This window comes from Anser brachyrhynchus, assembly GCF_964034855.1.
Source record: "Anser brachyrhynchus genome assembly, contig: SCAFFOLD_126, whole genome shotgun sequence".
In the NCBI taxonomy this organism is placed as follows: Eukaryota; Metazoa; Chordata; class Aves; order Anseriformes; family Anatidae; genus Anser; species Anser brachyrhynchus.
Window position 1 is genome coordinate 87,629 of NW_027663679.1, and position 15,118 is coordinate 102,746.

Genomic DNA, 15,118 nt, shown 5'->3' on the forward strand with positions numbered 1-15,118 from the left:
TTTTGTTTCTGGCTGGAAGGCAATGAACTATTTCTTTTCACAACCTGGAAAAATAATATAATAATAACTATATATAATAATAGAACTATAGCCAAGTACTTCAGTTTCAAGCAGCCAGCATTTGGTAGCATGCTATGAATAACATTTAACCAGTTGAAAGTATTCAGGGACTTTGGGACTGAGACAGTTTGTATTAATTCCTTGTGCTCATTAACAGCTCTTCTTAGCTAATCATATCACATCTGGCTTGGCACAGAATTAACACAAACCATACCTAGATAAAAAACCAAAGGTTATGATGCCCTTTCATGTTGGGAAAACAAAACAAAAAACCTTTGGTTGAGAAAGCCATTTTTCTTCAAACAGAAAATGTAGTGCACACATTAGGGGACAAGTTCCTGTTTTGTGAACTTTCCCTGCCCATCAGTTCAAACATCAGAGAAACGTGATACTGCAATACACTGAGATTCCATCAAAGGCCACCTAAAGCAATCACCACCAGTACTATTATCATCCTATGCAAAACTGCATCAAACTGTAGATGAAACATGCCGTGTATTCTTTAAAACAATAGTAGAAATGTTTAGTACATACCAAATTATTATTGTTCTTTCTCAAATGTTTGCTTTCTCTTATAATTGCTACTTCCCAAATCATCTGCCATAAAAAAACATCAGGTTCATGGGACAGACAAAGGGAAGATGTTACCCTAGTGTTTCTGCAGGAATGTTTTCTAGAATATTTTAAATTCTTTGTAAGTCGCTGATAGATCTGATTTGCTTATGACTATTAGGTGTGTGTATGTTGGCAGTCATGAAGTGGGCTGGCAGGAGCCTCGTGCAGGCCAACAAAGAGAAGGGCAGAGTCCTGCCCCTGGCGGGGAGCAGCCCCAGGCACCAGGGCGTGCACCCTGATGGAGAGCAGCTTGACAGAAAGGGCTTGGGGTCCTGCTGGACACTGCACTGGGCAGGAGCCAGCAACATGCCTTGTTACTAAGAAGGCTGATGGCATTCTGGGCTGAATTAGGCCAAGTATCCCTAGCAGGCTGAGAGAGCTATCCTTCCCCTCTACTCTGCACTGGTGAGGCTGCACCTGGAGCACTGGGTCCAGCTCTGGGCTCCCCAGTGCAAGACAGACCTAAACGTACTGGGAAGACTCCAACAGAGGGACACCGAGGTGATCAAGGGAAGGGAAGAGAGGCTGTGAGAGCTGAGACTGCTCAGCCTGGAGAAGGGGAGGCTCAGGGGGATCTCATCAGTGTCCTTCAATACCTGAAGGGAGGGTGGAACAGGACAGAGCCAGGCTCGTGTCAGTGGTGCCCAGGGACAGGACAAGAGGCAGCGGGCACAAACTGGAGCACAAGAGGTTCCCTCTGAATATCAGACAGCACTTTTGTGCTGTGTGGGAGCACTGGCACAGGTTGCCCAGAGAGATTGTGGGGTCTCCCTCCTTGGAGATACTCAAAAGCCTGGACATGGTCCTGAGCAACCTGCTCTAGGTGGCCCTGCTTGAGGGGGAAAGGACCAGATGACCTCCAGAGGCCCCTTCCAACCTTAAGCATTCTGTGATTCTATGAATGCTTGCAAGAGTTCAAAGTACATGTCAGGTATGTGGATATTCACTTCTTGCTGGTGTTCTCTGAACAGTGAAACACAATCATTGTGAGTCATTATCAACTGAAAGCACAAAGATGGAAACTGGCATTAAAATTTGAGCGTGGTCAACACAAAGAACACACCTTCACAACCAATAACAGATCTTGAGGCTGTATGGAAGCTTATAATTCCTGCCACATTGTCACTTGCCAGAATAATCACTGTGACAGTGTCAAAACTGGGCAAAATTCGACTCCCTCCTTCAGTATGGACCAGGCTGATTTCAATACTTTCATCATCCTCTGGCTCTGGATCATCTATAATGGGCAGCGTGACCATCTTCTTTGTTTCACCTACAAGGAGAAGAACGTATACAACCGTGTGTCCACTTGGAAACCACCTTGTAAAAAGACTCAATCATCTCATTTTGAAAATAATTAAATACATAAAATATATTAAAATTGCATGAAACAAACTTATTTACCTTTCTGGAAGTCAGTGAATGTCATTATGAAATTTTATCTAATTACTATTGATCAGTCACATTAAGCCAATAAAACGATCACATCATTAAATATACTATGTAGAAATTAATTATATAGGAATTATTTCAGAGTGCCTAGAATTCTTTATTTTCATTACAAATTCTATGACTTTAAAATTTAACTTAGAAAAGGGGAATATCATTCTTGAAAAAAAAATAAATTGCCAGGTGCTAAGCTCTCCGATGAACCATTTACACAAGGGTGTACATTCAATATGAGTACATTTACTGAGCCAGGGAATGCATTGAAATGGGATGACATTTTGTTAGTTCCTTGCCTTTGGGACTATCAAAGAATAATAATGTAAGCAGCAAACACCGTTAATCTCTAGTCGCTATATATCCATTAAAATTTACAACACAATCCTGTTGTTCAGTGCGTGTGCATAACCCAGCTGTGTTTTATGATCATTAGAATATCAATTTACAGAATACATATGTATTTCCTGCTAGATTGTCTTTCAAAATACTTCAAAATCAGTTTTTACTAAACTTATAACTGGTAATGTAATTACATGTCAGCCTCACAATCATTGCCAGCAGCCATGCCTTACTATTCAGATGATTTATCAAGCTAGCACACTAGAATCTTTACTACGCACCTGGAAATTGCTTTCAAAATATCAGTTCGATTAACTCAGACTTTGAAAAAATAAAATACAGCATAAAATACAGCATGCTGCATGGTACTTAAGTAATGTCTGAGAGGGACTTGTTTGTCCTGTTTGCAATTCTTTTAAATATGTTCTGTTATGTTACGTTTAAATATGTTTTGTTATGTTACAATATGATCTCAGAATTTAAAGAGATGTCATGAAAAATTAGTACTGTAGTGACCGAGGGCTAACAAAAGACCACTTAGGCCTGATTCTCATTTCCATTATCCTTGCTGTAACAACTATCTTCGACTTTATTAATCCTTACTTATGTGGTAAAGGAAATCTTTATAGTGCAATATTTATACTGCAATATTTCTTTAATAAAAACCCTTAGGTATTTATTGTGCTTAGATATTTCATTGTGCTTTGCTACCACTGTGTGTGTTCTGCAAGATAATGCTACATGCTAATGAACAACCATACTCTTTTGCACGTGTATCCTTAGCATTCAGGAAAATTTAGCCTAAGAAGAAGATATCAGTTGTCAAAACATCCACAGTATCGTGTACTTGTCACGTTCTTTTTTCTTTTTCTTAGTTTTACAAAACAGAAGCCAAAACGAGAGCTTGTCTCACCTTCAGCAAACACCAGAGTCTCACCGACACCTATAAAATCCAAGTTTGGAGTAGCAGTCCCACCAATGACACGCCATTCCACTGTCACTTGTCCCAGGCTGCCTTCTGTTCTGTGTATCATTAGCTGCACGTTGGTCTGAGGACGTTCCTCTACTTCAACATACAGACCTTTCTCTGTTGCATTGGGACTTACACTGTAGATCTTAAACACTCCAAATGCGTCTCCATTCGTCATTATGATAACTGTGGAGGTATTTGGCTGTCCTATGGTTGGTTGGTTTTTTGAGCTGGCTGAGACGTTCATCAGTTCTGCTTTCAAAAGGGTTATAGTGAATCTCTCATCCAGTTCTGGCAGGCTGTCAGGCAGTATGGTAACTGTTAGATTTGCAAACTCTTCCCCTTCCTGCATTATGGCCCACTGTCTTGTAACAGGTTCATAATCACTGCCAGCGATGGCTTGTGTGCTGAAGAGGGCGAATGCACTGGTAACGTTTTTCTTGTAGGTCCGGAACCCTGAAGTGTTGTTAGTTAATGGGCTGATATCTGACGTCAGCCAAAGGCAGAGAGGAATCCCTGAGGCACTGGAAAATGTAAAGGCTGAACATGCTTGTTCTTTTAGGCACTGAGCTGCACAGGAATACACAGGGTCACTTGCTGCTGACACATTCACTCTGGTCTTGGATGGTTTGTCAGGAATTCCTTGTACAGGAGGCTCGTAGTAGGCCAGGATATCCTGACCTTGCTCCACAGCAAGAGCTACAACGTCAGTCTCAGAAGTGCTGTAGAAAATCTGCAGCTGACCAAATCTTCCCTCACTAAAAGACATTATAATAAAATAAAGTTCTGTTAGTTGACAAAGGATGTCTAATATTCTACATGTTTCTGGGTTAATAATAGAAGTGAACAAAATCAACTGACCCTTTCTGAATTGCTGAAAAATTCCAAATAACACATCAAAATGCATTCCCTTTGAAACTAGTACCAGAATAACTGAGTTATCTTATTTTTTTGTGGATAGCAAGTTTGATTATTTATAGCTTAGGTAGTAGTCTGTTAAGAATGCATATTTGTAAACATTTGGTTCTAGGAGTTAACTTAGTCTTCTTCAGGACTTGGCAGCTCTCCTTACTTGCAAGGAAGAAAAAGCCGGTGACACCCAGACTTATCATCCTTCCTCTAGGATCACATGCATAAAACCTGTTTTCCTTCTCTTATTTTCATCCTGTAAGGGCTGGCCATTTTGTCCTCCTGTTCAAATCACAGGAACAGGCTACCATGCAGGTTTAAATGATTTGATGATTAAACGGACAAAATGAATAGTACACTGTGTACGCTGAGTTTACATTGTGCATTTCAATGTATACTACGTTTAAGTAATTTATGTAATACACAGACATCTACTTCAAAAACAATGTGTTTGAAATGAAAATACATTGAGATGGCAGATCAAAGAATTGATGCACATATTTTTATGAGAGGAGCATGAAATTTGACATTATAGTGGAAACAAAAGTGAAGAATAAATAGTAATTACAAATAAAGCAAACATTATACAAACCTTCGCCTGACTGTTATGTTTGCCAGCAAATTTCTTTCTAGTGGCTCCTGAACTCGATATAAGGATTGATGAAAGAAAACTGTGCCATAAGGATTATCATTGGCAGGTATTATAATACTTGCCACGCCATCTAACCCAATAGCACCACCATTGGAGGCCTGAGTTAATTCTACACGGACAATCTCAAAGAGAAGAAAAGAAAAAGAAGTAATGCAGCTAGACAATTTGTGGTTTTTCTAACAATAATTACAAGCAAAGTATAACATGAAATTATAGCACCTTCCTGCCGGAACATTTCTTGTTTTCCATCATACATATTTCTAGAACAAGTCAAAATTAATACCATCTTCAAGGAAGATGTAAGTGCTTGACTTACTTCTTCTATTTCTGGAACATCATCAGCCAGGATTTCCAATAGTAGCATCTGAAAGGCTTCCCCAGGGGCAAAAGTAATATTGCCTGAGGCAACCTGCAAGTCCTCATCAGCAGGGTGTCCACCAATGGTAGCAACCCACTCAACAGTAACGTTACCAAGTGTCCCAGCATTGCGGATTACTGGCAGATTTATGGGTACTGATCCAGATTCAGGCTCCTCCACAGTAAATTCGGTCATCTGGAACACTGAAGTGCAGCACAAAGAGGTGTATTTCATTAACAGTAATATTTAAAATAAAAACACCATCCTAGTTACTGAATTATATATTTTATTTCACTTGATTGCATTCATTTGCACAATTAAAAAAATGTTAATCAGGTTTAAACTTCAAATTGAACTTTCAGTATCATTTTATCTGCAAATAAAATTGGCATGAAAATTCAGCCCCCACCCAAGAGTTTATTCCAACGTATCCATTGTTCAAGGCTAGCCATGATCTAAGTTTTTAGAAGACGGTCAGAAGGTAATTTTTCCCAGTGAGGAAATTTTTTATCATTTTTTATGTCACGTATGGAAAAAATGTGTCAACATATTCCATCTAAATTGTTTCAAATGTAAGTCTTTCTTGTATAAAATCTTTAGTTGTTAAGAATGAAGTTAATGAATTATCCATGTGGAATTATTTACTTTTGTCAATTTCCTTTACATTTTGCTGATAAAATGGAATAACTGAAATAAAGTAGGGTACTAAAGGGAGAAAGAGTAAGTCAAATAAAATGGCTGGAAAACATACACCAGAAATACTGAAATAGAAAAAATAAATAGAAAAGATAAATTTCTAAAATGTCATTAAATTTTTGAAATTACCATTTTTTTCTCAAAACCTGTGTAATGAAACTATTTTTGGAAAGTGTCCACAATCCATTTTACTGATAATGATAGAAAGAAGAAAAACTACAATAACTAACAACCAGAACATACAAGAACGCAATTTAAGTCATATTTGTACTTTCCAATTTCCCCAGATATTTAAACCTGCTTTGCCTGATTATTTTGTAAAACAATGACACTGCACTATCTAAACAGGTTTTGGCATGTAAACTTAAGCTTCAAGCTATTGCAGAAATGCAACATTTAGAATAGATAAAAAAATACAAATTAAATTAAAATCCATCCCCATTAGGAGACTCCAAAATCCACCTTCGTCTCACAAAATCTTGATATATAAGTTGACTGAATGCTTCAATTTCGCTATATAAGGGCACCATTTGCCCTTACTTACACGTTTTAATTTAGTTTATCTTATTTTGTCCTTTACTGTGTTCATCCAGACTTCCCTTTTTGTATTCTGAAAATTTTTATTCCATTGCCCAGTAATAACTCACCCACAAATCAGCAGATTGCTACTGGACAAGAGAAAATATGCAAATAAGACTCATTTACCAAAGGATCCAAACGGGTCATCAGAAGCCTCAATGGTTATGACTGCCCTCGTCAAAGATCCAAGCAAGGCTCCTCCTGTCGTTTGATTCAGCAGCTGAACATAAAAGGACTCCTCAACTTCAGGATTGATATCATTAATTATATAAATTGGCACAGCTTTACTTTTTTCTCCTTCTAGTAAGACAACATCTGATGAGGCTACACTGTAGTCCTCACCTAGATTTGTACATGAAAAAATAACAAAACAATCAAAACACAGAAGAATATTAAGGCATTCTGGTTCATTATGAAACATCACTAATGTTTATCAGCACTAATATTTATCTGTTCTTTTTGCATTCCCTTGTGTTCATATGTTGGTGTGTTTTTTTGTGTTTTTTTTTTCTTTATCTTCATACCCAGAAAATACAATTGTTTATTTCCTAGTGCCTTTTAGATATCTGGATGGATGAAAATAAATCTCATCTTGGCCAAAACAGAGTTTACACTGTCAGTCCAAGAAGCAATTACAAAAGGTCCATTATTATCTTCCATTGAGAAGATCACACAACTGTGACATTTCTATATTTGATTTCTGATAGTTGTCTGGCTTTCCAAGAGATAAAATGAAACAGAAGTACCTTTTTCAAAGGAGATTTTACTAAAGGACATAAGGTCACTCCTTCCCTCGTGGAGCTTTTCAGGGATCACCTGAGAGCTTTACCTTTCATTTGCAAAGTAAAAGTCTTCTTGAATTGTGCTTAACATTTGTCTGTTTCACAGAGGAGTCACCAGCTCTCAATTTCCCTCCAAGAAACTCAAATAAGCCATGTATGGTAGGTTGAAATATGTACAAAGGACTAAGTACTAGCTATATATACTACTACAGGATTTTTTATTTTATTTTATTTTTTTGAGAAAGTGAGTGGCCACCAGGGAAACAAACAGCCAATTCCTTTCCTTAGTTTTCTTGCTAGATTCTTCAGTGATGATATCTCTGAGTTTTTTTAAATTTGATGTAAGGTCTCTTCTATAGGACCTGAATTCCTGTCTCCTAAGTACACTCAGTAAGTATCTCACACTTTGGTATTTTTTCTACTTGTTTTACTAGACTGCATTCAATACACACTTGCTTGCTTTGGTTACTCGAAGCATACAGTATGCTCTTTCTGGTTTAACACAGAATGTGTATTTCTGCTATTTTGATTTCTTACCAGCTGTTGCAGTTATTGGCATAGCTTTGAATTTCACAGAAACATCTGCAAAAATTCCCCCAGTTCTGGTCACGTTAATGATTGGTCCAACATAATTTTCAGCAACTCGCACAGCTGAAGCTGAAAGCTGAAGTGTTCCAAAAGCATCATCATTGGCATTGATAATTACATGAGCTATAGTCTCACCCACTGATCCAAGACGAGGAGAATTTACAACTGAAATATAAAAAAAACCTCTTAGAGCAAGCCTGAAATGCCTCCTATATATGGCTATACTGTTCATATACATACACCTGAGTTTAGTGGATGGCCACTACTAGCTTTCAATAAAATTTTCATTTTAGATTTGGACAAAATATAACTACAAACTGCACAAGCATATTTTTGATGTTTGAATTATATTATGTCAGAAAATCCACATTCTTACTAACTTATTATTCTACCCTGCTGTGGAGCATACAAAACACCAGTTCTTTGAAGAGGTGAGGTACTAGCAAAATTACTTACTTATTTGTCCATAGGACAATAGAATTTTACACTAGCAATGATGAACTATAAGTAACCTTTCAGTTTCCCAGTAGAATTTTTTGTAGTGTTTCCCTTAAAAATCAAGATTAATGTGGGAGAGTCATGGGGGAGAGGGAAGGGAAATTAGGCATGCCAAGAAGCTCTTAAGCATAAATAAGGCTGTAATGACCTGAATTTATCTGATCGGGCAAACATCCTCTACGCTAAAAAGCCAGCATGAAGCTGCAATTCTACACCACTTAATGTTTAAAAGGCTTTTTTCGCTTTCAGTAAGTGCAACTAGCTTATTTCCTATCATTGTGCTTTACAGAAACAACAGGTGAGCAGGTATTAGCACACAAAACCAATACAGTAATACAGTTGGCCTAAAACACCTGGGATAAAGCAGATGCAGAAGGGAGAAAGAAATGTCCACCCCTGACAAAATTTTGTGGTAAAGGAAATATATGCTGACACACAGAATCTTCATACTTAATGTGAGATACTCTGACATATAACTTACAGGATTCTTAACTATACAGAGTTAGGCAGAGGTAAAATTTTACTGTAATTTCAATTGCTGCATTTTATCCTATTAAATATAAATATTAGCCTACATATTTAAGCTTTGGGTTTACATATGAAAGACACTTACTTGGCCGATCCTGTACTTTGTCGATCAAAACAGTATTGTTTAGCTCCACAAAAACAGATTCTGACCTCTCAGGATCATAATCATCCAAAATAGGCAAAGATATTGTGGCTTCGCTTTCATTGGCTGCGAAGATCACATAACCAGTAATGGGTATATAATCTTCTCCTTGTATTGCTCTAACAACATCAGGTGGAAGAAAGGGTGACTTTTCATCATCACCTAAAGTTCTGTATGTAACCACTACTGTACCAAGAAGACCACCAAGCCTTACTATTGTCAGGGAGATATTTTTTGTTTCTTCCTCAACTTTTATTGGTCTGTTTCTCTCAGAAAAGATGAACAGTCCATATGGATCATCATTAGCTAAAACTGTTAATGTTGCATTAGTGTGATTTCCAAGACGACCACTGGACACATTGATGATCAAAACTGAAAACACCTGATCCAGTTCAGGCACGTTGTCAGGAGAAACTTGTATGGTAATATTTGCTCTCACTTGGCCAACATCAAATGTTACATTCCCATATGCAGAGACCAGGTCTTCTGTAAGATCACAGACTATGACCCAATACAGAGTCACCTCAGACAGGGCCCCATGAGTTCTCACAACCTAAGTGGAAAACACAAAGATTTATGTATTTCTTTGTACTATAAGAAAGAAGAACATAAAAGTGTAAAATGGCATACAGCAAAGTCACAGAATCACAGAATATCCTGAGTTACAAAAGATCCACAGGGATTATCAGGTCCAACACCTGACTCCACACAGGACCACCCAAAATCAAATCGCATGTCTGACAGAGTAGTCCAAATGCTTCTTGAACTCTGGCAGCTCAGTGCTGTGACCATGTCCCTGGGGAGCCTGTCCCAGTGCCCGACCACCTCTGGGTGCAGAACCTTTCCCTAACCCCCAGCCTGACCCTCCCCTGTCCCAGCCCCATGCCGTTCCCTCGGGTCCTGTCGCTGTCCCCAGAGAGCAGAGCTCAGCGCCTGCCCCTCCGCTCCCCTCGTGAGGGAGCTGCAGGCCGCCATGAGGCCTGCCCTCGGCCTGCTCTGCTCTGGGCTGAACAAACCCAGGGACCTCAGCCGCTCCTCATACTTCTTGCCCTCTAGACCCTTCACCACCATAGTAGCCCTCCTTTGGATGCTCTCTAATAGTTTATGTCCTTCATATATTGTAGCACACACAGTGCTAGAGGTGAGGCTTCACCAGCACAGAGCAGAGCAGGACAATCCCTTCCCTTGACCATCCAGCATTGCTGTGCCTTATGCTCCAGAACACAGTTGACCATTTTGGCTGCTAAGGCACACTGCTGGTTCATATTTCTCTTGCTGTCAAGCAAAACCCCCAGATCCCTTTCCATGGGGCTGCTCTTCAGCCTCTTGTCCCCAGGCCTGTCCGTACAGCCAGCATTGCCCCTTGCCAGGTGCAGAATCCAGCACTTCCTCGTTTAACTTAATTCCAGTCAACTGTGACCTCTCCAGACTCCAAGACTATTGAAAAATTATTGAGAGAGGTCTTGCAATGACATCAGCCAGCTCTTTCTGTACTTTGGGATTAATCCCACTGGACCCCATAGACTTATATGCATCCAGCTGGAGCAGCAAATCCTGCACAAGTTCAAAGTTGGCTGGGAGTTTATCATCATCACAGTCCTGAAATTCAGAGCTTTGGGTGTCCCCGAGCCCATCATTGGTGTTAAAGACAGAGGCAAAGAAGGCATTAACCTCTGCTTTATTGGCGTACTTATTTGTGAGGTTACCAACCTCAACAAGTAATGGATCAATGTTTTCTCTGCTCCTCCTTTTGCTGTTAGCATACTTTAAAAAAAGCACTTTTTGTTGTCCCCACAGTACTGGCCAGCTTCAACTCTGAGTGAACATCACCTCTGTAGTCCTTGTTCAACTGACCTTGCTTCCAATGCCCACAGATTTTCCTTTTTCGCCTAAATTCTAGAATAAGATCCCTGCTCAGCCAAGCTGGCCTTCTGCCCAGCTTGCTCAACTTCTGACTCTTTGGAATTGCCTGTTCCTGTGCTCTTAAGAGGTGTTACTTAACTAACCAGCACTGATGGACTCCAATACCTTCAAAAGCAGGTTCCAAGGGGACCTCACAAACTAGTTCACTGAGTAGTCTGAAGTCTGCTGTCTCCATAGCTAGGGCTGAACTTTTGCTGGCAGTTTTCCTCCTATTACCAAAGATTTTAAACTCAGCCATCTCATGGTCACTATGGCCAGGACAGCCTCCAATCACCACTTCACCCACAAGACCCTCACTGTTTACAAGCAACAAATCTGGAGGGCACCTTTCTTAGTCAGCTTCCAGAGTAACTGTACCAACAAGTTATTGTTAACGTGCCTCAGGAATTTCCAGTACCTGTTTGTATTGGCTGTATGGTATTCCCAGCTAACATCTGGGAAGTTGAAGTCACCCACAGGGACAAGGGCAGATGACCTAGAGATATCCCTTAGTTCATTATAGAATAATTTGGCAATGTTGTCCTCCTGGCTGGGTGGTCTATAGCAGACTCCCACAACAACTTCATCTTATTGTTATAACTTATTTCCATGTCCCTTAATCCTTACCCGGAGGATCTTAAGCATGTCATTGCCAACTGCAAGCTGCACACAATCCAGCCCCTCCATTATATACAGTGCAAAGTCATTGACATGATGAGTTAAAAATAAACTAATTTTAAAAACAGTGTAATCTTTATCATCTTAGCTTTGCTGTATTTGTTGTGTCATCAGCACTTGCTTTAAAATATTCATACCTCAAATGTAAACAAGTAGAAGTAAATTTAAACTTATATAAAACATTTTAGTTTTAAGCTGAAAGATACACTTTAGAAAGTGAAGTATAAAATGTCAAGACAAATGTACATGATAAAGTTAAGTTAAAATGCTGTAGACCTATTATAAAAATATTGCAGAATGCTCTGTAAAATAGACATAAAAGAGGATTGCATAGCAATATGAGACCCAAAACTTTCTAACCTGCAACATAATATTGCTATCTCCATCTTCAGGCTCAGTTCCATTTACCGAGAGTGACTCAGTACTGAACTCAAAGACGCCATGAGCATCATCAGAAGCCTCAATAGTCACAACGATGTGGGATGCAATTCCCAAGCTGGCTGTAAGTGCAAGTGCCAAAATGAGTTATTTTTTTATACCATCTTTTCTTAAAAGCTAAGGAAGTTTGTTACAAAAAGCACACAGAAAAGCATAACTGGAATATTTCTGCTGTTTTGCATTTTGTGGTGTGTTTTTTTTTTTTGTTTTAAATGTGGAATAATTATCCACATGGATAAGGAACTCACTTTCAATAATGCAGTCCTGGCAGCCCTTCTATGGAACAACACTCCAAAGCAACATATAAAATGCAAATATTTTAAGAGAGGATCAAAAATAAAATTACTTGTCTAATTAAGGAAAATGAACTAGAATTTAGGGTAGGGGAGAGTTACGTGGTAAAACACAGTGTAAGCAGTGCAGACAGGACAAAAGCAGGTACTATTTTAACTGAAGCTGGAACAAAGAAAAAGCTAGTCCAGGAAATTCTACTACTGTAATGATCATCTTGTGTGAGATAACTTGCTGCTTAGAAAGAGAAAGAGCCTGGCATTTTAAAAAAAATCTGGAAACACAGAAGAGGAAACAACACTTCCCAGGAAGTTCCAAAAAGTGGTTAAACCACAGACTTACTCTCAGGTTCAAACTGAACTCCTTTGTATTTTCAAATAAAACAGAAAATCAGGCTGTCACTGTGGAATAAATTATTTGATTTCGATAATGGGTGCTAACACAATATTTTCAGGTCTCTAGGGTTTAATTCAAAATCCGCCATCATTAGCGTTTCCCTCATAGTAGGTGCTTTTGTTTTCATCTTATTTCTGCATATTGTATGTTTTTAATTTTCTCAAGATTAAATTATCTTTGTTTTCTGTATGTTGTGACAAAAATAGACTTCAAAAATGAAAAATAATCAAAGCATTCTTTTAGAAAAAAAAGAGCTAACACCACTTTTTATTAAGAGTATTTTTGAGATGCAGAGATCAAAGCATAAAGCAAGTGGCAAAAGAAAGTATCAAAACACACAGTCAGGTAATTTTTAAATTACCTTAAATTTAAAAAGTTTCTCTCCTCTTTGCTCTCCAGAAAATTTTACAAAATTTACAAACAAAGCTAATTTTTCTAACTACTTCTGGAATAACTACATTGTGTTCTATAAAAATACAGCTTTGAAGATAGAGAAGCTGTTATTTTCTGTATTACGGTTAGTATTGACTGTTGTTGAAATTAAGCCTTTTTTAAAATGGGAAAGAATGTTTTGACAGGACTCTATGATATATCTCAAACCACAAGCAAAATAACACTATGATAAACTGTGTCAGTAGTGTAGTTCATGAGGGATATTACAGTTAGCATAAAGAAATAAAGATTAATCCAAAATGCTTACCATGCTGATGGACAGTTGGAAGGAAGAAATCCATGTTCCCATCACCACTACCACTGCCATCATTTCTAAAGAGCTCAGCAACTTTAAGATGACAGACATACAGATATATACACATATATACATTTATAAATCAGAGCGCAAGCAAAGAGAAATTTAAACTATTCTGGACAACAGGAAAAAAAGAGGGAAGCACTCTAGGAAGGTATCAACTTTGCTTCTGAAAGTGTACAGGAGTTCTAATAAAGACTGAAATATTTACATATGCCACCTCTTACTTAATTTATGACATTGGAAATAGCAATGGGAAGTCAGAATGAAAGAAAACACATACACATAGTTTATCTTTCCTCTCTTTCCCTCTTTGTGTCCCCATTTTGTATTTCCCCTTTCTCACTCCTAACTGAGGCTTGTCATGGAGGAATCTAAATTGAAAAAAAAAAAAAAAAAAAGGTAGGGGAGACGATAAAGTCCCTCAAGCTCCTTATTCTAATATTTTCTCACAAAGTGAAAATGTTGGGAAAATCTGCAGAAAACTTAACTAATGGGGACTTCATAAGCTTTGTGTTTGTGTTGGAAAGGCCAAAAAGAAGGCTCATTTTAAAAAGGCTATATAGTTACTGGATTACTAAAGTTAGTTGTAAATTTTCTGTCACAACAATTTGAAAGAGAAAAGTTTGACTCCTTTTAACAAAACAACTATTCAACCAAAAAGACAAAATACGTGAAAAGTCTCAAGACTTTACCAAAAGAATCACTGAGACCATGTTGCACCATAGACACATACAATCATAGCAGAGAGCTGGATTAATTCAAGGAAATCTGATACATCCTCCCAGAAGGGACCACACTTGCAATTTCCGAATTGTTTAAAAAAATAACATCAGTTTAAAAAAAAAAAATCAATTTATGGCTGTCAGTGTTTCTAATTACTTTTCCCTCCAACAAGCTTTACAATCTCCGTTAAAATTTTTCTCAAATGGAAAAAAAAATCTGTAAGGTATTCAGGGGTTTATGTGGCAGCACCACTATGCTTTGCCGTCCCTTCAGACTAGCCCTTCAAACCAATAATTCTTTCAAGTGTTTGTCTTGTTCTTACAGACAGTTATCTACGAGCTACCTCTGCAGCTACAGCTCAGCAAACTCCCTATGGCCCTCAACATCCACAGCCTATTACTGCTATAATCCATTTGACCTATGTATTGCAGTTCTTCTGATTTCACTCATGTGGAAGAAAAAACAAAACAAAACAAAACAAAACCAAAACAAACAAACAAAAACACAACACTTTGACTGTTTAGCCTTAAATATTTTATAAATATTCCATATTTTTGAAATGCAACATATTGCTAATATATTTTTGCATTATTTTAGTTCTCATTACCAACCATGAAGTTATACAAAGTGAAAAGCAGCAATTGCCTTTAGATGACCTAACAGATGGCAGTGATACACTTTCCCTAATACATGGTAATAATATACTTGCTATGGGATCTGGTTGTTTCCACCAAGGATTAAGAAAAGAACTGAGGAACAGTTCTTCCCTACGAAAAA

At 38.1% G+C, this 15,118-nt stretch overlaps 1 pseudogene across 1 annotated transcript in view; it reads right to left on the reverse strand.

Moving 5' to 3' along the window:
- Positions 1-15,118, reverse strand: part of LOC308187048 (adhesion G-protein coupled receptor V1-like) — a 148,724-nt pseudogene that overhangs the window by 16,882 nt on the left and 116,724 nt on the right. The window contains exons 71-79 of the transcript XR_013956118.1: positions 13,568-13,648; positions 12,103-12,242; positions 9,106-9,715; positions 7,944-8,159; positions 6,751-6,966; positions 5,308-5,552; positions 4,932-5,113; positions 3,374-4,188; positions 1,739-1,948 (exon numbers count right to left, since the gene is read on the reverse strand). The product of XR_013956118.1 is annotated as an adhesion G-protein coupled receptor V1-like (transcript). The remainder of the gene's footprint in view (positions 1-1,738; positions 1,949-3,373; positions 4,189-4,931; positions 5,114-5,307; positions 5,553-6,750; positions 6,967-7,943; positions 8,160-9,105; positions 9,716-12,102; positions 12,243-13,567; positions 13,649-15,118) is intronic.